Source organism: Euprymna scolopes, chromosome 38 (genome assembly GCF_053919585.1).
Source record: "Euprymna scolopes isolate OS-2025 chromosome 38, ASM5391958v1, whole genome shotgun sequence".
Lineage (NCBI taxonomy): Eukaryota > Metazoa > Mollusca > Cephalopoda > Sepiida > Sepiolidae > Euprymna > Euprymna scolopes.
The window spans coordinates 35,450,942-35,477,722 of NC_136519.1; positions in this window are offsets into that span (position 1 = coordinate 35,450,942).

Here is a 26,781-nt window from a genome sequence, read left to right on the forward strand (position 1 = left end):
GCAGAATACGAGCGACATTTTATGCTCCAGAATTCCTTTTTCTACATAGTCACCGCCATTCTCAATGCACTTTTGCCAGGAATTTACTGATGCATCTCTACTTCCATGACAGGGGTTGCTTTGCCCCATTTCAAATCGTGAATGTATAATTTCAGGTCTAACAACAATATTATTTGCAACCCTCCCTCTTATCTATTTGAGCGAAATAAAATTATAGGGAACATTAATTTTTAAATAAAATTATAGGGAATATTAATTTTTAAATAAAAATATAGGGAACATTAATTTTTAAACGCCCTTCGTTTATATTTAATTTCAAGTTAGTTATTTGTACAGGTTTAAATATTAGTATGTACACGTCTCACTCCTAAAATCACCGATTATATGAATATTGAAATATATCTTATACGCGTAATGGATTATAATGTGGGCTGTATATAACTTAGTGTTCTGCAAAGATGGTGGTAGTATTTTATTAAAATTCACATTGATAAAATCTAGAATGATACAGTTTTTGTGATAGTATCGAAAATTATATGCAGTAGAACCTCGGAATACGGCATTAAATATTAGTAGTAAAATAAAATACAATATATAATACACATGTATATAATAAAAAAAAATATAAATAACTCTGTAAGACGAGTCAAATACCGTAACCGGGGGCGGGAAAAACATTATATTCCAAATTATAACCTTAAAAACCGTATCCAGAGGTTTTACTATATATATATAACAAATTCTTAACAAATTCGTCAACGCAATTTCGAACACCACGGCCGAATCAGTACGCCACACCACGAACAAATACCGTTGAATCGACACACACGTTCCCAAGAAGGACCAAACAATCTCTCGAATCGATACGCAACGATACGAAAATGCAATAACGCAGGACACGTTATGAAAGCAGTGTATTTTGAAGAAAAAAAAAAAAACGCAAATCACTTATCAGCTTGTTCTTTTCATAGCCGTTGGGCAAAACTAAATTGTCAATTTGGGATGAGGTGGGTGCAGTTCATTAGTGGACTTGATTTGTAATGGAAAAGTCCCGGATTCGCTTTTCACCGCAGGTAGGCCTGACTCATACCCTTGTGCGCTCCCGCGCATGCATTGAAAAGGATCTTGCAGCGCTTCAGGATGTGTTTATTACGGTCTATGTGACGTTTCTTGGTGCAGCCGACGTTTCGTCGGCCGTGAGTTAGCTGACCGAAGAGAAGTCTTCGAGTTAGTTTGAGAACATCGTGGGCCAACCACCGAAGCTGACGACGGATAAGAAGTGACTCTGGAGGGGCAACTCCATCTTTCCTGCGAATCTCTGAATGAGACACCTTGTGCCACCTATCATGCTGTAACTATTGATGCAACCCCCCCCCCCAAAAAAAACAATCAAAAAAGAAAACAGGACGAATTTCAATGAAAGGTAAAAGTGTTGACGCTGCTGAATAGTAGACTATCTACGTGCGTTCTATTATTCGTATGTAATTAATTGATTTTCTTTTGTTTTCTTTTACTCATCGATTAGTTTTGTTTAAATGATTCGAAGTAGTGAGTATGTATTACGAAGCGATAACATGCAAGCGAAGTTAAAAAAAACAAACAAACCTACAGGTAATGTGGATGTTTTTGTTTATTTCTAGCCCCACGTTATAAATTAATTGTTTATCTACTAATATTCACTACGCCATAAGGGATATCAGCAAGAGATCAGAATTTTACGCGGTATACTTCCGGAAAAAGTCTAACATTAACTATATATTTAAATGTGTAAATTGATTCGAACGTTTTTTACGGGTATTATTCTAATGTTTACATCATAACGAGAAGGATCACGGTATTTATGACGACATTTATGACGATGATCATGATGGATACAAAAAAAAAAATTAATAAAACAATGTTGATCCGAACTCGTTACATTGCCCAAGGATGTTAATTAAAATGTTCCATGTTTTAAATCTAAAGAGAAAAGAATAAAAAATATAACAAACTGAAACATGTAAAAAAAAAAAAAAAAAAAAAAATGTGGAAGAAAATGAAATAAATGGTTGAATAAAATTGCAAAAGATGACGAATTGAAATCGTATGTAAAAAACAAAACAAAAATAAAACACCAACAAAATATGCCTGGATGCTTTTCAATTCTGTATTATTTTATTTTAATTAAAATTTACTAAAAGAAAAAAAAAAGATAACATACTGAATTCATTCCAGACGTTTTATGAATAACTCGTCTTTTAATTCGTTGTTTCGTTGTTTATGCACGCGCAAATCGAAGTTGTAATTATGGCGGCTTTTTGTATCGTTTCCGCGGAGATTTCATTTTGTTGCGTTTTCAAAAGCGGATATTTCCAAATTAATTTCGTTCCAGTGTCTGCGCTTGTAGTCTTGATGAATATCTCTCTCTCTCTCCCTCTTTCTCTCTATCGCTCTCTTTCTCTCTCGCCCTCTCTCTCTCTCTCGCGTTCTCTCTCTTACCCCCTCTCCCCCTCTCTCCCCTCTTTTTTTAAAAATAAATTCTCAGAATTCAGTTACACTCCAGATCGAAAATGATATACTTACATTTTCCATGTACAAACGAGTCACCCCCTTTCAATGCCCAAAGACCATCTGATGTTCACTCGAACACCTCTCTTGGATATGACCTAAAACTATATCCGACGGTGAGGCCCAACCTTGCGGGCCTCGGGGAGTGTGGAGCCACCCTTTAATTGTCATTTCTCCCAGGTCAACTCTGACCGGGAGTAGTATTACCGGTTAGGGTCCCAACTATTGGTTAAACTGAATCCGACTTAAAAAACAAATATACTCCATTAAAAATCGTTCCTCAAAATAACTAGAATCGGCATTAAATAACCTGAAAAATGTTGATATGCTGTCAAACAAAAACAACCAACCAACTCGACGAAAAGTATGAATGTGCTTGTTAGGTACTCTCGATCTGTGCCTCAATTTAAACGCACATTCCATGAACGAAGCTTCTTTCGCAGAACTGCCTGCCTTTAGAATTCTGGCCTGCTTTCCAGCTATCGATAACAAGGGTCACTTTCAAGTCTAATGTAAACAAGTTTTGTATCGTCCCCTTAAATAGTCTAATTCCAGCCAATTTTCACTATTAATGATCGCTACGCTGACTAGATTACACTTATTGACCAGTATCTTCAAGTGGCATCTATCTATCTATCTATCTATCTATCTATCTATCTATCTATCTATCTATCTTCTCTTTCTGTCTCTCTCTCTATATATATATATACATATATATATATATATATATATATATATATATATATATATATAAATATATGTATATATAGAGTAATTTATAAAATATATATGGCGATTAAGCTACACTGAATATTCCGCGTTTTATCCACTCTAGGACTCCTCAGGCTTATGCGCGAATTCTGTGGTTATTTATCGTTTTTATATGCTCGTCTTCTATTGAGATTTTAGTTAGCCAATCAGCATCAGGAGCATATAAAAACGACAAACAACCACAGAATTCGCGCATAAGCCTGAAGAGTCCTAGAGTGGATGAAACGCGGAATATTCAGTGTAGCTTAATCGCCATATATATTTTATAAATTTCTAACTAGCTCTACCTACGTATTGAGCACTTTTGAAGTAAATACTTAAGGTTTACGCATAAATCTATACTTTCGTATATTAATTTTATGTGAGTAAATTTAGTAGTTATATATATATATATATATGTATATATAGATATATATCAAATTTTAGGCATTCAATGAATTTAAAAATTTATGACGTAAAATGTTTGAATTTCAAATCAAAAGATTAATCCAATTTAGATTTAAATATCATAAAGTAAAAGAAAACATTGAAATTAATGAGGTTCCTGATAGTGCTCAATGAATAAAGCAAGATATAATTTTATCCAATTTAGGTAAACAAAATTGTCATTGGTTGCAACATCTGAACTACTGTTTCCAGCTAAATACGTAGATAACATTAGACAACTAAAGCCTCTAGTCTTCATTGAGGCAAGTCTTTGAATAAAAAAACCTACATATATATGTATGTATATATATATATATATATATATATATATATATATATATATATATAGTGTTATAAAAATATGTATGGCAATTAAGTTACACATAATATTTCGCGTTTCATTCTCTGAGTAATTCTCAGGCATAAGCCTGACGAATTCTCACGAGAATGAAACGCTGAATATTCTGTATAGCTTAATTGCCACATATATGCCTATAACTTACTTCCTATATCTACCTATGTATTGAGCACTGTTGAAGTAATTACTGAAAATTTACGCAAAAAATTATATCTTCGTATATCAATTTGTGATTAAATAAAGTAAAAATGTATATATATATATATATATATATATATATATATATATATATATGCATTATTTTTACGCTATCGATTTTTTCCTGATGAGATGATAGCTAGAAAGAGCTCTCGAGAGACTTCCGCCTATTATATTTAATACTTTATTTAAATTCTGTACATCTAAACATTTATATATATATATATATATATATATATATATATATATATATATATATATATATATTGAACAATGCTTTTTTAACAATGTATTTTTTATTATATATATATATATATATATATATATATATATATATATAAATACAGTAGCATCCAAAAGTAAGGGACACATTTTTAAAACCTAATATTTGTTAGAAATAACAACTGTGAAAAGCTGAACTTTTTACAACTGGTAGTCGTTATCATCCATAATAATATACTAAAATTTGAATTAAAGGAATTTAATGTTAATTTTAATTTTAAGGAATTTTACGTTGTTCCCGCTATCCGGTGTTGCCCAGGGGAAGCATGCGTCCCTTCGAATAAATTAAATTACTGTTGTTGTTGTTTCTGCTACTGCTGCTCAACCCTCAACCGTTTCATGTTACGAACGGCTCATGGTAATCCAAAATCCTCATGGTAAGAACAGCTATCGGAATGGATACTCCCAACCTCCATATGGCAAGAAAGGGTAGAGAAGTTGGTGTAGTAAGGATATTGAAAAAAACCCAGACGAAAAAAGAAAAAAATAGCAGCGAGGGGAAAAAGAAAGAAAAAAGCAAGCTGGCTCGAACTAGTAACGCAAAGAAGCAAAACAAAGTGCAAAACAAAAGAAGAAAAGAAAAAATAGAAGAAAATCATTTAGCCGTCGCATCCACAGTATAAGGAATAAGGTTATTCATATCAAGGATTTAAATTTTTAGATAGGTCGAGCGAGCGAGCGAGAGAAAGAGAGAGACAGAGAGAGAAAGAGAGAGGGAGGGAAGGAGAGCGAGAGTCGGTGTTTACTGAATTAAACATTAAAAAACATTAAAAAAATAAAGCAGCGAAAATTTCTTTTGCTGTAACAAAGTTAATGACCATAGTAACACAAGGAGAGAGAGAGAGAGAGAGAGAGAGAGAGAGAGAGAGAGAGAGAGAGAGAGAGAGAGAGAGAGAGAGAGAGAGAAGACAAGTTAATTGCAAAGCAAACTGTAGCCATCCTGTAAGTTTTTAATGTTGGTTTTGTTTTAATATATGCAAGCGGTCTAGAAGTAAAAAAACCCACACGTAATGTTGGCGTCATGTGTGTATATGGTTTAACAATTTGGCATAATGCTTGTCTTGCAGACGCCATGTTGTGTATAATACGTGAGCGTTTGTTTTTTGTTGAAGTTTTAAAATCTAGCTGGTATCCAATGGGAAAGGATTGCAATTTGCGTAGGAAGAAATCATTATTTACTGAAGTTACAAATTGAAAGTGAACATTATCTTATGAGTTTATGATTAGTTAATAAGAGTGACGGGGCAATATAAGTCTACTGTGTAATTTTAGGCGGTGTAGAGTGGGGGCGGTGTGAGCAGTTATGAATTAGACGGAAAAATTAGAACTACTTCCTCTAATGATAATGGGGGATACTGATTATTTCTCTCCTAGGATGAATTGAAAGATTTTATTACAATCTGTCTATAATGAAGTTATTAAGTAACAAAATCTAGTCGATAATTGTCTAGACACAATAAATGTGGAATCTGTTGTAGTAAATTTATTTATATATATATATATATATATATTTAAGTAATATTAATCATTTCATACTAGCAAACCCAATAAGAGAATATTGAACCAATCTTAACAAATTAGTATGTGTTTCTGCTATGGTGGGGAATGTTAGTTTTTGGTAAATTTTGATTCCAAAGTAGAGTTATATATATATATATATATATATATATATATATATATATATATATATATATATATATACGGCCTGTGAATCTCTGAACAGATTATTGGTAAGCTCTGTTCTTTATTTTAACTGACCTTGTACCACACGCTACCTCTAATCAGCAGTAGACAGTAAGATATATCGAATCGCTGAACATTGTTTTGGTCATGCAACTTCCTTTATCACAAATGTCTCTCTTTTCATTTGAAGTGAGTCTCATAATCCCCCGTTTCCTCTGACCAATTCTTTTTATTTCAAAAGTTTTCCGCACAAGAATAAGTTTTCCTTTCTCCTTCCTTTTTAATACCGTCCCTTTGGCACGAGGCCAACATCATTTCTCCTAATTGGTCCTGAATCCGCCTTAATTTCGTCGAATATTTATTCCTGCAGTCGTCGAACGTTTTCAGATGTCGTGCCAATTTCCCTCGTTTAGATAACGTCTCTACGCATTAAAAAAACGCGATATGTCTGCCTACTTTGGCATCATTTCTAAAGTACATGTTATTTCAAACGATTTCACGATTCTGTATTGGTATAGCTGGTCGCTTATTGTCAGAAGAAACAATAGATATGCCCTGAAAAGATATAAACGAGAGTATACCATGAAGCACTCTTGACACAAGAATTTACCTGCAGAAGAGCCAAATACGAGGTGCCTTCAATAAGTTTCCAGATTGTTTTTGTATAGTTATTTAAAATTGTCGTAGACTCTTGAAATTTCATTATGTTATTTCCATATATATTCTTAGAAGACTAACAAATTTTGATGATTCCAGGTTCAAATTATCAGCTACAGCATGACTAACACTTGATTATCACTGTAAGATAATAGCAGGATTAATAGTGTTACTCTGTCTATCTATCTATCTATCTATCTATTTAATTTTCTATCTATCTATTTAATTTTCTATCTATCAATCTATCTATCTATCTATTAGTAAGTGGAAAACATCAGTGACCTTGCTAAACTAAGAAGAGAAATATTGTTTTGGTAAAATAACTTTTGTTCCATATGTGGGGTCTTTTTAGAAAGAGACGGAGTACATCTTGACGAGGAGAAGAAGAGACATTCATACTTATTACAGTTCTGGAGTGTTTCTTATACATATATTTATACATATATACAAGTATATATATATATATATACATATATACATATATATATATATAAATATACATATATATAAGTTCTTTTACCACACGTATTAGAGGGGAGGAGACAAGGAAATACGCAGTTCTTATACAGGAGAAGAGCGGGCACATTACTTAGATGATGGGCACATTACTTAAGCTACTTATTACAGTTCGGGAGTGTTTCTTATAGATATATTTAGAGATGAGGATTATCAGTTCTTTTACCCGTGTATTAGAGAGGACGAGACCAGGGAATACACAGTTCTTATAACACCGGAGGAGAGGGGGGCACATTACTTAGATGATGGGCACATTACTTAAGCTACTTATTACAATTCTGGAGTGTTTCTTATACATATATTTAGAGATAAGAATTATCAGTTCTTTAACCACATGTATTAGAGAGGAGGAGACTAGGGAATACACAGTCCTTATAACACCGGAGGAGAGGGGGGCACATTACTTAGATGATGGGCACATTACTTAAGCTACTTATTACAATTCTGGAGTGTTTCTTATACATATATTTAGAGATAAGAATTATCAGTTCTTTAACCACATGTATTAGAGAGGAGGAGACTAGGGAATACACAGTCCTTATAACACCGGAGGAGAGGGGGGCACATTACTTAGATGATGGGCACATTACTTAACCTACTTATTACAGTTCGGGAGTATTTCTTATACATATATTTAGAGATGAGGATTATCAGTTCTTTATCACATGTATTAGAGAGGAAGAGACAATGGAATACGCAGTTCTTATACAGGAGAAGAGGGGGCACATTACTTAGATGATGGGCACATTACTTAAGCTACTTATTACAATTCTGGAGTGTTTCTTATACATATATTTAGAGATGAGGATTATCAGTTCTTTTACCACATGTATTAGAGAGGAGGAGACTAGGGAATACACAGTCCTTATAACACCGGAGGAGAGGGGGGCACATTACTTAGATGACGGGCACATTACTTAACCTACTTATTACAGTTCGGGAGTATTTCTTATACATATATTTAGAGATGAGGATTATCAGTTCTTTTATCACATGTATTAGAGAGGAAGAGACAATGGAATACGCAGTTCTTATACAGGAGAAGAGGGGGCACATTACTTAGATGATGGGCACATTACTTAAGCTACTTATTACAATTCTGGAGTGTTTCTTATACATATATTTAGAGATAAGAATTATCAGTTCTTTAACCACATGTATTAGAGAGGAGGAGACTAGGGAATACACAGTCCTTATAACACCGGAGGAGAGGGGGCACATTACTTAGATGATGGGCACATTACTTAAGCTACTTATTACAATTCTGGAGTGTTTCTTATACATATATTTAGAGATAAGAATTATCAGTTCTTTAACCACATGTATTAGAGAGGAGGAGACTAGGGAATACACAGTCCTTATAACACCGGAGGAGAGGGGGCACATTACTTAGATGACGGGAACATTACTTAACCTACTTATTACAGTTCGGGAGTGATTCTTATACATATATTTAGAGATGAGGATTATCAGTTCTTTTACCACTTGTATTAGAGAGGAGGAGACCAGGGAATACACAGTTCTTATCACACCGGAGGAGAGGGGACACATTACTTAGATAATGGGCACATTACTTAAGCTACTTATTACAATTCTGGAGTGATTCTTATACATATATTTAGAGATGAGGATTATCAGTTCTTTTATCACATGTATTAGAGAGGAAGAGACAAGGGAATACGCAGTTCTTATACAGGAGAAGAGGGGGCACATTACTTAGATAATGGGCACATTACTTAAGCTACTTATTACAATTCTGGAGTGATTCTTATACATATATTTAGAGATGAGGATTATCAGTTCTTTTATCACATGTATTAGAGAGGAAGAGACAAGGGAATACGCAGTGCTTATACAGGAGAAGAGGGGTCACATTACTTAGATGATGGGCACATTACTTAAGCTACTTATTACAATTCTGGAGTGATTCTTATACATATATTTAGAGATAAGAATTATCAGTTCTTTAACCACATGTATTAGAGAGGAGGAGACTAGGGAATATACAGTCCTTATAACACCGGAGGAGAGGGGGGGACATTACTTAGATAATGGGCACATTACTTAAGCTACTTATTACAATTCTGGAGTGATTCTTATACATATATTTAGAGATGAGGATTATCAGTTCTTTTACCACATGTATTAGAGAGGAAGAGACAAGGGAATACGCAGTTCTTATACAGGAGAAGAGGGGGCACATTACTTAGATGATGGGCACATTACTTAAGCTACTTATTACAGTTCTGGAGTGATTCTTATACATATATTTAGAGATGAGGATTATCAGTTCTTTTACCACATGTATTAGAGAGGAGGAGACCAGGCAATACACAGTTCTTATCACACCGGAGGAGAGGGGGCACATTACTTAGATGATGGGCACATTACTTAAGCTACTTATTACAATTCTGGAGTGATTCTTATACATATATTTAGAGATGTGTATTATCAGTTCTTTTATCACATGTATTAGAGAGGAGGAGACCAGGGAATACACAGTTCTTATCACACCGGAGGAGAGGGGACACATTACTTAGATGATGGGGTTTATACACAAGATACATACATAAATGAGGGAGACAATGTTCGTAGAAATGATTCACATTACCTTTAGTTGTTGAGAATAACACAACACGAAGACGCAGTTTCAAAATATTATGTTTCTTTTCTTACATCCGGTCAGTTGCAATTATGATGACATCCAGGAGTTCAAAAGTCGACTACATGATTAGAACTTTCCAACCCTTCGCTTCCAAAGGGGGACCCTGCTTCTCTGACGATGTCAGCTTTCTCTCTCTCTAACTTGACCTTCGACCCTGTCTCGACCCGACTCTGACTGTGTCTGTCTGTCCAACCCTCTGTCTGTCTAAAACTAGCAAACTATATTGAGAATTCATTTCTCCATGACGTCATACGCATGCCCAAAACCGTGATCGAACTCACGTGGAGAACTCACGTGGCCTGAACCTGCGGGATTCTCACATGTCTGCAGACAAGAATTCTTACTAACCTATTTTTTTTTTTTACCTAACTTATTTTTCAATATGTTTTTAATTTTCTATTGTTCGCTTTCTATATGACCTTATTTTAATTCCGTTTTCATGAAAAGAATTGAATAATTAAATTCATTTTCAAACATCATATCTAAACTATTTTATGTGAAAACTAAACAATGAGTAAATTCCATTTCTGACCCTATTCCTGAACCTTGCTTACGAGGTTCGAATCTCAGTCTATCCTATCTCATTTGTACTTATTTAATGTTTTTCTTACAAGAAAAGGCCGCCTTTTCTTGTAACACTTTAGCTGAAAGTTAATTATGTAAATAGTTTAGTGATATGTTTATAGATTTAGCTGTTGTTAGAAATCCAAAACAATAATTTATGAGTGACATTGTTCACGCTACATTTATATAGGTCAGCTACGTCACCGGAATAGACAGGCCAAGAAGATTAGAGCAGAGAGTTTGGATTTGGTCACCAAAGTATGCAGACGTGCTCAAAAAAACAGGAAGCAAGGCTAGATAAACACAACAAGTAAAAGTAGCAGACTCCGTGAAACACTGAATTGGTTGGTTGGTTGTTTTTGTTTTACGGCATATCAACCCTTTTCGGGTTATTTAATGCCGAATCCAAAGATTTTGAAGAAAACATTTTTAATAGAATATATTTGTTGTTTTCACGTCAGTTTCTATTTAACCCATAGTTGGGACCCTAACAGGTACTACCACTCCGGGTCAGAGTGGACCTGGGAGCAATGGTAATTAAAGGGTGGCTCCACACTCCCCAAAGCCCACAAGCTGGGGCCTCACCACTGGATATAGTTTGTCATATCCAGGACCCCCATTGAGGGACTTTTACCCTCTGCAAGGGGGCAGTCGGCGTATTCTAATGCCTCACCGACAGGGCCGGTGAAACACTGAGACATCTGAAATAAATTTATATTTATAAAAAATAAAGTTTTTAGAAAGAAGAAGTCAGGTATGTTTCAATCGTCTTATTATTTCAGTATGATGGACACTCATCACAGCAGCAGGAAAATAAACGACATCCGGACAGAAAGGTCTGAAGCATAATTCCTCTCCTTATATCACCCACCGCTATACAACATAACAGCTGGTGAATTTCAAAAATGCAATCTGGACGTGAGGACATTCAGAACAACGATATACAATAAAATTCTATTTTAAACTTGGAAAAAATGCCACAGAAACGTATGGAAAGCTTCGGAGTGCTTTTGGACAATATTACATAAATCGAGCATCGGTTTTTGAGTGGCATAAACGATTCAAGGAAGGCAGAGAGTCTGTGAGGGATGATGAAAGGTGTGGGAGGATTAATAAAGTTACAACATTAGAGTTGATTAGCCAAATAAAGAATTTTATGGATAAGGGCCGTCATGTGTCTATAGAGATAATAAGTGTACAATTTGATGTCAGTGTGAGAGCTGTACACACAAGTATTCGCAAGGAACTAAAATGTGAAAGATTTGCGCGGTGCACTTGTCCACAACTCCATACTTGTCAAAGCTTATTTGATCAAGATGATCATCAAGAGAGTGCCTTACCCTCTGTATCGTCCAGAGCTTGCTTCTTGTGAATTTTGGTCATTCCCTAATCTCAAGGAAAACGCTAGAGCTTGTCGTTATGAGACAATTAAGGGGATCAAAGAGGGTGTAATGAACGGTCATTGACATGCTCACACAAGAGAACTTCCACGAGGCCTTCCGTAAGTTGTTGGAACGGTACAACAAGTGCATTGCAGTGGAGAAGATATATTCGAAAGGCACTAGAGTTTCATGTGTGAAATATTAATCCAAGTGTTCATACGAAAAAGCTTGGAAACTTATTGACGGCTCCTTATACGTCCTAAGATAGAGTACTATTGCCGTATCTGCAAAAAGAGCTATTAAGCATTTTTACTGATCAGTTTCTCTTTAAGAATCTGTATTAAAATGTATAATACTTCATGGATCTCCAAATGTACAATTTGTTTTATTTAAATAATTACACTGTAAATTAATTACATTTAATGAGTAAATTTCATCTTAATAAAATGTAGGTTTTCTTGATAATCCCCATCTCCCGCCCAGCAAGTATCTAATTCCTCTACTTATTCAAGACCCTAATACACCCTAAAATGCAGTACTATTGTCACCGCTGGTGAGGACATTGTACGTGTACCTTTTCCTGCCTTTAGACCGTCCAAAATCTGCTTCGCAATCTAGTGGATAAAATCCTTTTCTCCACAAAAAGTATTTCTAATTTTCTATTTTCTGATCTTGAGCACGTGCTACAAAAATCCAGCATCTCTCTTTTCATCACAATCGCTCTGAGCCTTATCCGGCCGAAATGGGAAGAGAAGCAGCTACACGGACGATCCACAAGGATTACAAAGATAAGACTAACGAACACACTTGGAAATGGCCGTAAAAAGGAAACCTAGACAAGGAAACTGAATTCTTAATAACAACCGCACAAGATAACGTAATTAGAACCAACAACATCAAAGCAAGGATCGACAAAACACAAAAAACAGCAAATGCAGACTCTGCAGAAAAAAAGACGAAACAATAAACCACGCAATAAGTGAATGCAGCACACTAGCCCTAAAAGAATATAAAAATAGACACGAGCAAGTGAGGAAAGCACACTTGCAATTATGTAGACAATTGCATCTACAACACTCAGACAAATGGTACAAGCACAAACCGGCAGCAATACTGGAAAATGAACGTTTCAAGATCCTATTGGACATGAGTATAAAAACGGATAAACCCATTCAAGCAAGAAGACCGGATACCATAATAGTTAACAGAAGGAAAAGTCCTGCAAGATTGTAGATTTTGCCGTTCCAGTAGTATACAGAGTGAAGATCAAGGGAACTGAGAAGTGGAGCAAATACACGGAACTGAGCAGAGCGCTCAAAGGGATCTCGAAAATGAAGAAAGTGATAGAAGCGCTAGGAATAATACCAAAAACATCTTTGAAAAAAATAGAAGAGATTGGAATCAAAGGGATGGCTGAAAAGATACAACGGATAACAATAATGAAAACTGTAGAAATGTTAAGGAAAACCATTAAATGCAGAGACTAACACCACACATGAACTACTGCACATACAGAAAATTCTACCACAAAGGAACATCACATGGAAACATAAAACTTAGACTGTATAATTGTAAGGTATCCCCATGAGCCCATGCGCCCATGCGATCTGACCTCTTTTTTCTTCTCATATGCGTGTATGTCACCATAAACTGACACCACACCAAATAAATGAGGAGAGTCAAGGAGGGTGGAAAGACCGAGACGAGAAAGCACTAACCAGAACCCCGTTGGATGAGTGCAAAGAGGACAGTGACCTTGGGGAGACATTTTGCCACCAAAATCCCAGTGAAGACAAATGGTCACTGCCAACAAGAAATCAATGGTAAGTTGCTGCTGCGATAACGCAAATTCTTTTGCAAGAGTTATCGAAAGAGGTGGAGAGTACTGGAAGTCTGGGGAGACTTATTGTCACCCAGACTTCAGAGAACACCATAAGTTGTTATCAAAGAAAATCTTTGATGATAGCTTGTGTGAATACTCCTAGCGAGTAAATAATAATAATAATAATAATAATAATAATAATAATAATAATAATAATAATAATAATAATAATAACTAGAGGGACCTGTGGAAATTCCACAGCAGCATTTTACATATGTAATATATTGTTGCTGGGCATTCTGTGGGCATTCTGTTCAGCACGAAGGAAGGCACAATCATATTATTCTCGCCCTTTTATTAAAACTGTATCGCCGCTTACTAAAATAATAACTTTGATGTATTGTCTCGGCGGATTATTTCATTACAAACACACCTATCAATCAACTCATATTTCATCATTTTTCGTAATTCTTGGATATGTTACTAATTTCGACAATGTTTTTATAACTTAAATCAACGTTGTCGCCCAACCTTACTAAAATAATAACTTTGATACATTTGCTGGGCTGATTATTTCATTACAAACATACTAATCAATTAACCTCCATTTCATATTTTTTTCATAGTTCTTGGGTATCTTACTAATTTCAATAATCATTTTTCATAATGTATACCAACATTTTGCCCCCCCCATTAATAAAATAATAACTTTTAAATATTGTCTGGGCTAATTATTTTATTACAAACACACTAATGCATGAAATCACGTTTAATCATTTTTCATAATTCTTGGATATGTTACTTATTTCGACAATCATTTTTCATAATTTTAACCAACATTTTCGCTCTTCCCTCTTTACTGAATAATAACTTTGATGTATTGTCTAAGCTGATTATTTCCTTACAAAGACATCAATCAATTAAATAATGTTTCATCATTTTTTCGTAATTCTTGGATATGTCACTAATTTCGACAATAATTTTTCATAATTTAAGCCCTCCTTATTTCCTTCCCATTTACTTATAGAATGACTTTGATATATTGTCTAGGCTGATTATTGTATTATAAACACACCAATATATTCAATCACATTTCCCCATTTTTCGTAATTCTTGGATATGTTACTAATTTCGAGAATAATTTTTTATAATTTAAAACATCCTCGTCACCCTCTCTTACTAAAAATTACTTTGATGTATTGTCTGGGCTGATTATTTCATAAAAAACACAACTATAAATTAACGGGACAGAGTTAGACACCAGGGTCGTTTTACCTATAATAGTAGAGCACAAGAAACATCCCGAAAAACTTTGAAAAAAGGATGGGAGAAATTGGAATAAAAGGAATGACTTGAAAAATACAACAGAACAACAATAATGAAAACATTATTAGGTTCATCAAAACATTTTTTAATTAAAAAATTCTCATTTCATGAAATTTCCACATGGTCCTGCTAAAAGAAAATTTCCACATGGTCCTACTAAAAGAAAAGAATTAATTAATTTAGAGAGAGAGAGAGAGAGAGAGAGAGATAGAGAGAGAGAGAGAGAGAGAGGGATCGGAAATCAAAAAATTCCTTTACATCAATAACAGTTAGAAAAAGACAAAAAGAAGCAATATAGATTTATTGAAATTATTTGAGAATAATATCGTTTTATATTTCGACGCAAAATAGAAAGACAATTGACATGACATTCATGGTAAAGTGTCAGCATATCTCGCATGCAATGATGTAGAGCGAGGGTTGAGTGTTCATCTGACGTGAAAAAACAAAACAAAACAAAAACAAAAACAAAACAAAGAATAAAACTATTTTGGTACGAAATCGTTATCTATTTCATTCAATTCAGGGGAGATAAATCTGTCTGTAACAGAAACAAAATGTGAATCTAATTATTTTTTTATACGTGGAAATATTTCAAGAGAAATAAAAATTTGACTCATTTTTCAAGCTCACCTTTGGTTATCAACGTGGTAAAAGCCATAAATATAACCCTTTCTGAAAACTACGTTGAACAATTGATCGTCTTTGGAAAATCATTTCCAAGTTGTCCACCGCGTTCGCTCTTTCATTCAATATTGATCTGAGGTTCGTGTTGACTGATGAACGTTTCGTGCTTGCAAACGGACTTTCTGACGCTAGCAGTCAGATTAGCAAGGCTGAGCCCGTCTGGGCTGGGCAAAAAGAAAAAATAATCGGAAATGGACAATGGGCAGAAGGCAAGTGGGCAAGTACATAAATATTTGTGACGAAGTTAGAATTCTTTAATGGACAACTCGACTGACCAAACAAACCTGAGCGCCTTTCCGACAACAACCGAAAAAGTGTCCAGGAAAGAAATCTCTATATATAAAAGGCAAAATGTGCGTGTGTGTGTGTGTGTGCATTTTCGTGTATGTCCGCGAAAGGCTTTTTTCGCCGAGCTTCTCGGTCGGCTCCCTCATTCTTAAAACTTTTTTTTATATCACGTGTAAATCGTAATATCTACGAGTTAACAACGGGGATCGCCTGTCTATTTAATTTGTCCGAGTTTGAAAAGCTAAATATTCAACATTGAAAAGCTAAATATTCAACGTGTGGATTGGGCTTTTTCGTATAATAAAAGCGAAACTATGCTTAACATATGGTTCCCAACTTTGATCAATGCGGAGTTTCTCATTATATCAGACAACTGCTATTCAATTTGGACAATCCCCTTGAAATGGGGAGCTGGTTTTCCCCCACCATCATCTTGGGGAAGCCGAAACTGCCCCGCATTGAAACAAAGTAAGCAAACCTTAAAAAGCTGCCCAGCAGTAAATAAAATACTGCCACGTCATCGTAACGCTCCCGCGATGACCTCATTAAGCGGCCACCTGTCAATCAAACATCTTTGACTCACTTTATAACCCTTAACTTAACCCGCTTATCAATTTCTTTCACTCGTGGCTGAGATGATTAGGTGATTGGCTTTTTATCCCCTTTCGTTTCCACCTTTGCGTCAAGGCTTTGGGGTTCAATCCTACCTCCCTACTAAAATATTTTTTTCTTTTAAGGGTTTTTTTAACACACACACCTCCAAACACCCGGGGCGCCGGGTGCCCCCCGCTAGTCGAATATATAAAGGGCAAAATGTGTGTGTGTGTGTGTGTTTGTATGTCCCAAAAACTGTCGGCAGAGACGACGAAACCTGACGAAACCGGTATTGTGTTAAATCTCCATCCTTCGGACGACAAATATCGAATAATTGGCCCAAAACAATTATTCATTCATCCTAAACTCGGCCGTTTTGTACAAGGAGGGTCAGTTTTTGCGTCGCCATTTTTTGCTAGTCATCCTTTGTTTTCAATTGACTAGTCTTCTCATCTTCCGGTCGGACGATGGAGACATCGACTAAGAAGTCAGCTCTTTTTTCCCCCTTCTTCGCGTTACGGGTTCGAGCCTGCCTGCCTACTTCCACTTTTTTAAAAACACCTCTGCCCGCTATTGTTTTGGTTTCCCCTTCGCTAATCCTACTTTTTGTTCGCGGTTCCTTACAACACCACCTACACATACCTGGGAACCCCCGCTACTATTGTTTTTTAAACCTCCGCCGCCCGGGGTTTCACATAAACACGCGGGCAACACCAGGCACACCCGCTAGTATATAATAAAAAATGTTACTAAAAACTCTTCTGGTTACATGAAGAATTATTTTGTCGTTTTAACTTATTTTAAAGCGTTTAACTTTGAAACACAAGTAATTCCGGTCGCTTAAATTAAAAGGACAGCAGATATGGCGGATATTAGGCTGCCACATTTAGGGCCTTGAGAATCGCTCAAAATTAAAAAAAATAATAGTAATAATCCATAAATCCAGTAAATATCACCGTGATGTTTATTAAATTGATTCCTTTCAGTATTTTGTTTAATTTTCAAGTTCTGAGCGTATCTAGACTCCAGACTTTCTGGTCTCCTGTCCGTTATTATTGTTGTCATAACCTTAGTCCTCGGCACTACTTGCGTTTCAAAATTAATAAACGCTTGAAAAAGTTAAAATAACAAAACTTATCCCGGGATGTAGTAGAGTAACTTTAGTAAAATGTATTTGTTACATATACATATTATTGACCATTTGTGCGATTTATTTTCAATAATGAAGAGTCTTTCTCCTTGAGTTTTAGTTTTTCTTTCCTTTCTGTTTTTTATATTTTAATTACTCCCAAGCACTGTAAAAGAAGCTTTACCGGTCAATTAATCAACTTCGCTATTGTTTACACAGGAATCACCACTTATCAAGGCCCGGAGGCCACTCGAGTATAAGGATTAATGGGTATACATTAGTCAATGTGATTATAGCGTAGTAAACATAAGCAGTGTGAATTTTGTAAATTGGATTAATTATGGGGGAGCGGTTCATCAAGAACTTGTTTACGCTGGACTTGATCACACTCAGATTGTAGGCAGCTGAAAAGCAGGCAGTCGGAAGAAACTTTGTTCATGGAATCTGCATTTAGGTTTAGGCATAGATAAAGTGTGGGCAATTATTGATAGTGTTTTGGCTAGACGAGTGCTTTTCGTGAAAGTTTCGCAAGGAGGGGCATAGATTGAAGCTCAGACGAGCACTTGACATGAAAATAACGATGAAGCAGATACAGGGTCGCAACGTCTCTTCTGTGGGAAAGAGGTTGCAGCGAAGAGAAAAGGGCATCCCATACTAAGCTACGAAATCTATTTTGAACTCTTTCAAGGCAGGATAAGCTGCTTCTAGCAGCTCCTGCCCAGATGTGGCAACAGCACTTCTTCGTTGGCCGTACCTGGCTTTTATATAGGTAGATATCTACTGGAGCGGTAGAAGGATCCCACTATTTTTCCAGCGACCTTGGTAATGGATTTGATATACGTGTTCCATTTCAGGTCAAGCAAAAAAGCTTGTCAAAACATGAAGCCTCCTCAAGACGAGAGCCGTTCATTTCAATTATCTAGGGTTATGATCAGGATTCGGTTCTGGGGTTCGGGAAGGAGTGAGTCACTCTCTCGACAACAGCACGTTTCTGCCCTCTTCTTTTCTAATCGACCACACCTGGCCTCTCGCCACCAATATCACACTGCACAATCCGAACGTCAGCGATACGAAATTCTTTTCAAGAGAAGATGTTCACGACTATTTTCTCTCCCCCCCAAGGGAATTTTTCCCAGCTTTTATATCCTCATATCTAGAAAAAAATGGAAGAGACAGGAAAAAATAGCTTCTCCCATCTTGCTCTGCCTTCTCAAGATGCCCTTCGCGTATACAAATGCGCTGGCCATCCTTTCCTTCTTCTTTCCCAAAGAGCGATGCAGATACGCCCGGTACGTTTCTTTATTTTTCTTCGTTTCTAACCATATACCCCACATGCCCCACTGATCTTTGAGATCAATAAGACACTTCATAATCCTTCATTAAGCAGGCCTCCTCCTCCTCCTCCTCTCACGTTGAGGCCTCTGGGGGACAACTTCTTGGGGGGGGGTTGACGTTTTCAGGTTCACTACAGACATTCTCGTCCAGTTGTAAAGAACCACAATGTGGGGCTAAGTAGAATTGGGGTGCATCGTTAGCTTCTTGGTGGATATCGACTTCCTCCTCTTCACTGCCATCACTGCGCACCGACAGGGTTACACGACGCAGGTCTAGGATATGCCAGGGAACGCCATTCACCATTACGTTGTTCTTTGACTGCGTTCCCGTTACGACCCCCCCTCCCCCAGCGAGTGGTACATTTTGCATTGGGGTACTTTACCCACACCTCCTCGCCCACTTTAATGGTAGCTTCTTCACCCTTAATTCCTACCGTTTTGTTTCACAGATGCCGCCACTTATATGCAAAGATGGCTCTATGAGACACAGTTGTCTCATCTTGTCTGGTTTTCAGTGAGATGTTGTACCAAAACACCGCCTCCATGGATGAAATGCTGCTTTTTTCCGCAGCAGCCTTGATGGTGCGATGATTTCTCTCTACAATCCCATTGCCACTCGGTCGATACGCTGCCCTAAAAAATTGCCTTACTCCCCACCTATCACAACCTCTTTAAAGGCTTCTGAACGGAAAGCGGGGCCATTGTCCATTAACAGTTCCTCAACCGGCCCTCTTTCCAAAAATATTTCTTCGATGATCCCTCCGATCGCCCATGCAGCCTCTGCCCTGATCTCTCTCCATATGGCCAATCGCTTCCAGTCCTCTGAAATGTGTAACTCTCCTGCATCGTGTCTGGATGGTCCGGGGTCTATCGATTGGCACTCCTGACAGATTTCCACTACCTCCCTGACCTCCTTCTCGGTGGTTTCCGGGTAAACCTCTCACCAGGAATAACGTCCGTTCTCAACCAAAGTGGTGCATTTCATGTAACTTTTTAACTTCCTCTCCTGCACGACATACTGAGGAAACCTCCTTTCTGTCTTGCAGCTAGACCTTCTTTAGTCGTGTCATCGAATCCGCCTTGTTCTTTTCGGATTGGATCAGCACTACAGATACCTTCAACTGGAATTCCGCTATCAAATCTGTAAGTGCTCCAAGTTGCGCTTGATCAGCATTTCTGCAGCACCTCTGGTCCTAACTCTCTTATCGCCAGTAACTGCTGACCTGATCCATGAATCTATCGTTGCCGAATCGGATTTGATTTTAATCGTTTTCAATCCCCACTTCAGGGCCAGATTGATTCCTTTCATAGCGGCCTCCAGTTTGGCTACGTTGATATGGGAATAGTCGTTTTTCTTCCTTAACCACACCGCATCTTCTACAATTACGCCTCCCATCTCTAATACGACGCCCAATGCCAGACTGCTGGCAACACACCAAATCAACACCGCGTCTCCGTCGCTGACGTACCATTCCCCCTTTACTGGGTCTTCTTTCGTCACTCTTACGATGATTTCTTGTGGCATGTTCGTGACCTCCTTCGTCACACGGCCCTCCCAGCCATCAGTGCCCGTTTGTCGTTTAAGGAAGCTGTACGCTATTCTGAGCCAGCCGGCGATTGGCTAGTGTCTCATCAGTTTCCCGCAGACCGAGAAGTGTTCTCGTTTTGTCAAGTCCGTTCCGATTTCGGGTATTGCATTCCCTCGTCTAAAGACAATGCTTCCTTTGCCCTCTTGGCATAGTTTCAACCCCAACGCCGCTCCTCCATCCAGAGACTCCGCCGGTTTTGCAGTCAACCCATACCTCGCGACATAGCCTCTCACTTTATCTGCTGTCACCTCTGCTTCCTTCACGAGAACGTCGTCAATGTACGAACTAGTGGCCTTGTCCACTGTACAGTCTTTACTCAGCACCGTCTTCAGCACGGCGGTCATAATTTTGGGGCTGAGCTCAGCCCAAAGCCTAACCTCGTCAGGCAATACAACTTCCCCTTGTACCGGACCAATTGATGTTTCGAGAGTTTTTCATCTAAATAGATCTGAAGATAAGCCGACTTCGGGTCGACAATCTTAGTGGCCTGCTTAATCCTCCTCCATTTCCTCATCACCTCTTCGAATACATCAATCCCCTTTCCAGTGTGGCAGGCTACGTATCTGTTTAATTCTCTGAAATCCAGTTCTTATTCTTTGTAGATTGAACAACCGCCAGTAATGGTAGCACTCCCTTTTCTTCCCCTGTCTACGGTTTCAGAATTCCCTCCTCTATCCACCTCTCTACTTCTTCCTCGAATCCTTTTCATATTTCTACTCGCGGTGTTTACTCGTAGCATGTTATTTGTAACGTAGTTCCTGAGGTTAAAAGTATTTTATTGTAACATATGTTAAATAGTATAGTATTCTAACGTGTGTTAAAAGTATTTGTCGCAACGCAAGTTTAAAAGTATATTAGTCTTACGTATGTTAAAAGTATTTTGTTGTAGCGCATGTTAAAAAGTATATTATTCAAACGTATGTTAAAAGTATTTTGTAACGCAAGCTAAAAAGTATATTATTCTAACGTATGTTAAAAGTATTTTATTGTAACGCATGTTAAAAACTATATGATTCTAACGTATGTTAAAACTATTTTGCTGTAACGCATGTTTAAAAGTATATTATTCTAACGTATGTTAAAAGTATTTTATTTTAACGCATGTTAAAAAGTATATGATTCTAACGTATATAAAAAGTATTTTCTTGTAACACACTTTAAAAAGCATATTATTCTAACATAGATTAAAAGTATTTTCTTGTAACTCATGTTAAAAAGTATATTATGCTAACTTATGTTAAAAGTATTTTGTTGTAACACATATTTAAAAGTATATTATTCTAACGTATGTTAAAAGTAATTTGTTGTAACGAATGTTAAAAAGTATATTATGCTAACTTATGTTAAAAGTATTTTGTTGTAACGAATGTTAATAGCATATTATGCTAACGTATGTTAAAAGTATTTTCTTGTAACGTATTTAAAAGTATATTATGCTAACGTATGTTAAATGTATTTTGTTATAACGCATGTAAAAAGTATATTATACTAACATATGTTAAAAGTAGTTTGTTGTAACGCATGTTAAAAGTATATTATGCTAACGTATGTTAAAAGTATTTTATTGTAATGCGTGTTAAAATATATTATGCTAACGTATATTAAAACTATTTTGCTGTAACGCATGTTAAAAAGTATATTATTCTAACCTATGTTAAAGTATTTTGTTGTAACGCATGTAAAAAATATTATGCTAACTTATGTTAAAAGTATTTTGTTGCAACGCATGTTTAAAAGTATATTATGCTTACGTATATTAAAAGTATTTTCCTGTAACGTATGTAAACACGTATATTATGCTAACGTATGTTAAAAGTATTTTGCTGTAACGCATGTTAAAAAGTTTATATATCTAATGTATGTTAAAAGTATTTTGTTGTAACGCATGGTAAAAATTATATTATTCAAATGTATGTTTAAAGTATTTTGTTGTAACACATATTAAAAAGTATATAATTCTAACGTATGTTAAAAGTATTTTGTTGTAACGCATGTTTAATGTTTTTTATTCTAACTTATGTTAAAAGTATTTTGTTGTAACGCATTTTAAAAGTATATTATTCAAACTATGTTAAAAGTATTTTGTTGTAACGCATGTTAAAACGTATATTATTCTAGCTTATGCTAAAAGTATTTTTGTAACGCATGTTAAAAAGTATATTATTCTAACGTATGTTAAAGGTATTTTATTGTAACGCATGTTAAACTGTATATTATTCTAACGTATGTAAAAAGTATTTTGTTGTAACGCATGTTAGAAAGTGTATTATTGCATCCTATGTGAAAAAATATATTATTGTAACGTAGTTAAAAAGTACTTTTATTGTAACGTATGCTAAAAATAATTTTAGTCAAGCATGTTAAAAGCATTTTATTGTAACTTATGTAAAAATATATTATTCGAAATCATTTACAAATATTTGATTCTATAGCAATTGTATTTTAAAATTAGTTTAGATTTTTTAAAAATTTATAAAGTTTTTAATAATATGTTATAAGGTAATTTTAGTGTTTGTTAAAACATGTAACAAACCTCATTGTAAAATAAATATTAAAATATTTTATTAATAACAATATATTTTACAACGAACTACTTTTTATATATTCTTTAAAATAGTTATAAAAATAGTTTATTTTACATTATGTTTAAATTATTTCCTAAACTAAAGAATATTTTCAAACATTAGTTGTAAAGCAGTTTTAATCATTAGAGTATTTTTTTTATTTTAAACAACTTTTTTAAAACTATATTTTTAAATATCCTTTTAACAATGAACAATTAAAACAGCTTATTGTAAAATATTGCTTGGTTGGATATTTTATTAATATTAACTAATTTTAAACAGCACACACTAAAATATGTATCAAAATATTTCATTACGAATAGCAAATTATAAACAGTTATTGTAGAATATCTTTTTAAATATTTTATTAACATTGAATAATTTTAAACAACATATACTAAAATATTTATTAATATTTTAATTACCAACAGCAAATTTTAAACAGTTATTGTAGAATATCTTTTTAAATATTTTATTAACATTAAATAATTTTAAACAGCATATACTAAAATATTTATTAATATTTTAATTACCAACAGCAAATTATAAACAGTTATTGTAGAATACCTTTTTAAATATTTTCTTAACATTAACTAATTTTAAACAGCACATACTAAAATATTTATTAAAATATTTAATTACCAACAGCAAATTATAAACAGTTATTGTAGAATATCTTTTTAAATATTTTATTAATAATAACTAATTTTTAACAGCTTATTGTAAAATATTTCTTAAAATAGTTTATTACCAACAGCAAATTATAAACAGCTTATTGTAAAATTCCTTTTTTATAATAGTCTATTAACAATAAAAATTTACTTGCGTATTTGGAGCGAAATGCATTTTGTAGTTCAAAATTAATAGTATTAGCATTAAGAGACTTTCGAACAGTTACCCGATTGATCGTAAATTCGGTACTATTGTAACTTGTATGAAGAAAATACGTGGCAAAAATCTTTTTCTCCGTTCCAGTGCCATAACAGCTGCTGAAATGTATGAGAGCTATATCATTGCTATATAAGCTAAAAAATACCTCGTTCTTTCTCTGTTAAGCTTTTATTTTCCTCTATCGCATTCACGAATAGTATCGTGTGTTTAGATTTAGTTTACAGTAAAACAAATAATACAAATGGCCACGGACCCCCTGCTGATTACGCTAAGTTTGTGAAAATGAGTTAAAGCTAAAGAACTATACAAACTACTGCTAGAAACCCACCAAATATATGTTAGCATATGTCACTATAACATATATTCGGTGGGTTTCTGACAGTATTTTGCATAGTTTTTTTTAGTTTAAACCCATTTTCCCAAACTTAACGTATTCAACAGGGAAGTCCGCTGACATTTGTCTTTTATAAATATATCGATAAGCACTCTATGTTTTCGAAACGATTAAACATGTTACAATGAATAAAAACACCAAAAATTATCCAGTAAGGAGTAACGTATCTTGCCTTTGATAACATTTATTTGTTATATATTTGTTTTTTGGGCAACTTTGTCGAGCCTACGTGTAAAGTAAAACAACCCCTCTTCACCCAAATAGTAACTTAACAACTAACAGTTTTGAATACAAAAAACAAAAAAAAAAAAACTCGATTCAGCGTTTCAGCATTTTAGCAACGCTCGACTAAATCCAGTGATTGCTGGTAGAGCCCAAGCCATGATAAACGGAAACTCCCGAGGATCCGGGAGAAATTCTACAAAGGTACCATTTTATTTTTCATTTTCGCCTTTTTTTTTTTCAATTTTTGGAGCGGATCATTCACGATTGTTGTACTAAGAATATAAGAAACATGCATTTTTTTTCTGTTTTTAGATTTTTTTCCATTACACCAAATTGAGCCACATCAACGCGTGGTGGAGTACAGCTATATATATACACACACACACACACACACACACACACACACACACACACACACACACACACACACACACACACACATATATATATATATATATATATATATATATATATATATATATATATACATCCCCGAAGCAGTATTTAATGGTAAACAACTGATGATCCCTTAAAAATAAATTATTACTGGTAATTAATTCGAGAGAGCAAGTTGATGCAGTGATTGCGGCTGATTGAATGACTTACTGACTAAATGGTTTTCTAACAGATGATAAATGCATTTTTTGTTTAGTTTTAAAGGTTATATATATATATATATATATAATATATATACTATATCTATATATATATAAGATGTCTATAATATATATATAAATATATAATATATATAATATTTATAATATATATATAAAATATAAAATATATATAATACATATGTATATAATATATGTAATATATATACTATATCAATAATATATATAATACAATATATATATAAATTATATATATATATATATATATATATATATATATATATATATATATATATATGAAATATCTCCAGAAAAAACACGAATAAACCTAGAACTCCATCTTCAAACGTAGACTCCTACTACCATGTCTCCTTTTCCAACACCAGGGGTCTACATTCAAACGTTCCAGAGGTTGAAACCCAATTACAGGATACAAAACCGGACATATTCTTTCTAAGCGAAACTGGCATAGAGTCGACCACTTCCCTAGATGAGTTCCTAATTAAAGGATACTCTAACTTAACATCAAAATCTGAAAGCCAAGGTCGCCATGGGCATGGAATATGTGCCTACATTAAAGATGGCTTTCTATGTCATAGGGATATCTGCAGAGAAGACCCTAATTTACCTTATATGTGCTTCCGGGTTTCCCTTGCTTACACCACCCCATTTATATTTGCCCTCTATCGCCCCCACAACAGTGGGGTTATTGTCTTTAAGAGTATATCTGAGAAAATTGACCACATCCTGTCTGCTCATCCTTCGGCTAACATTGATATTTGCGGTGTCTTCAATGTCCATAATGTGGAATGGCTGACCCACTCAAATAAGACAGATGATAAGGAGAGGTCTGTCATGATTTTGCCATTGCCTATGACCTCACTCAGATTGTTCACGAACCCACCCGTATGCCCGATACTACCGGTCAGTATGCAAGCCTTCTATACCCTTTTCTGACAAGTTCCCCTGAGCTATGTTCATGTTCCGTTCTGTCACCTCTGGGATCCTCCGACCACTCCGTTGTATCAGTGAAGATAAAAATGAAATGTAATAAGTCTTCAGATGTATCTCTTCATTGTACTGTATATCAGTACTCTATGGCTAACTGGGATAGCTTCCGTACATTCATATCTGATCTACCTCTTTATTCCATGCTTAAATAGATGTGTCCTCTATAGTATCAGACCTGACCGAATGGATAATTGTAGGCATCTTTACATAATTAACGCTCTGATTCCCATCTGGCATCAATTGAAATGGGTGGCTCTCGCCTTG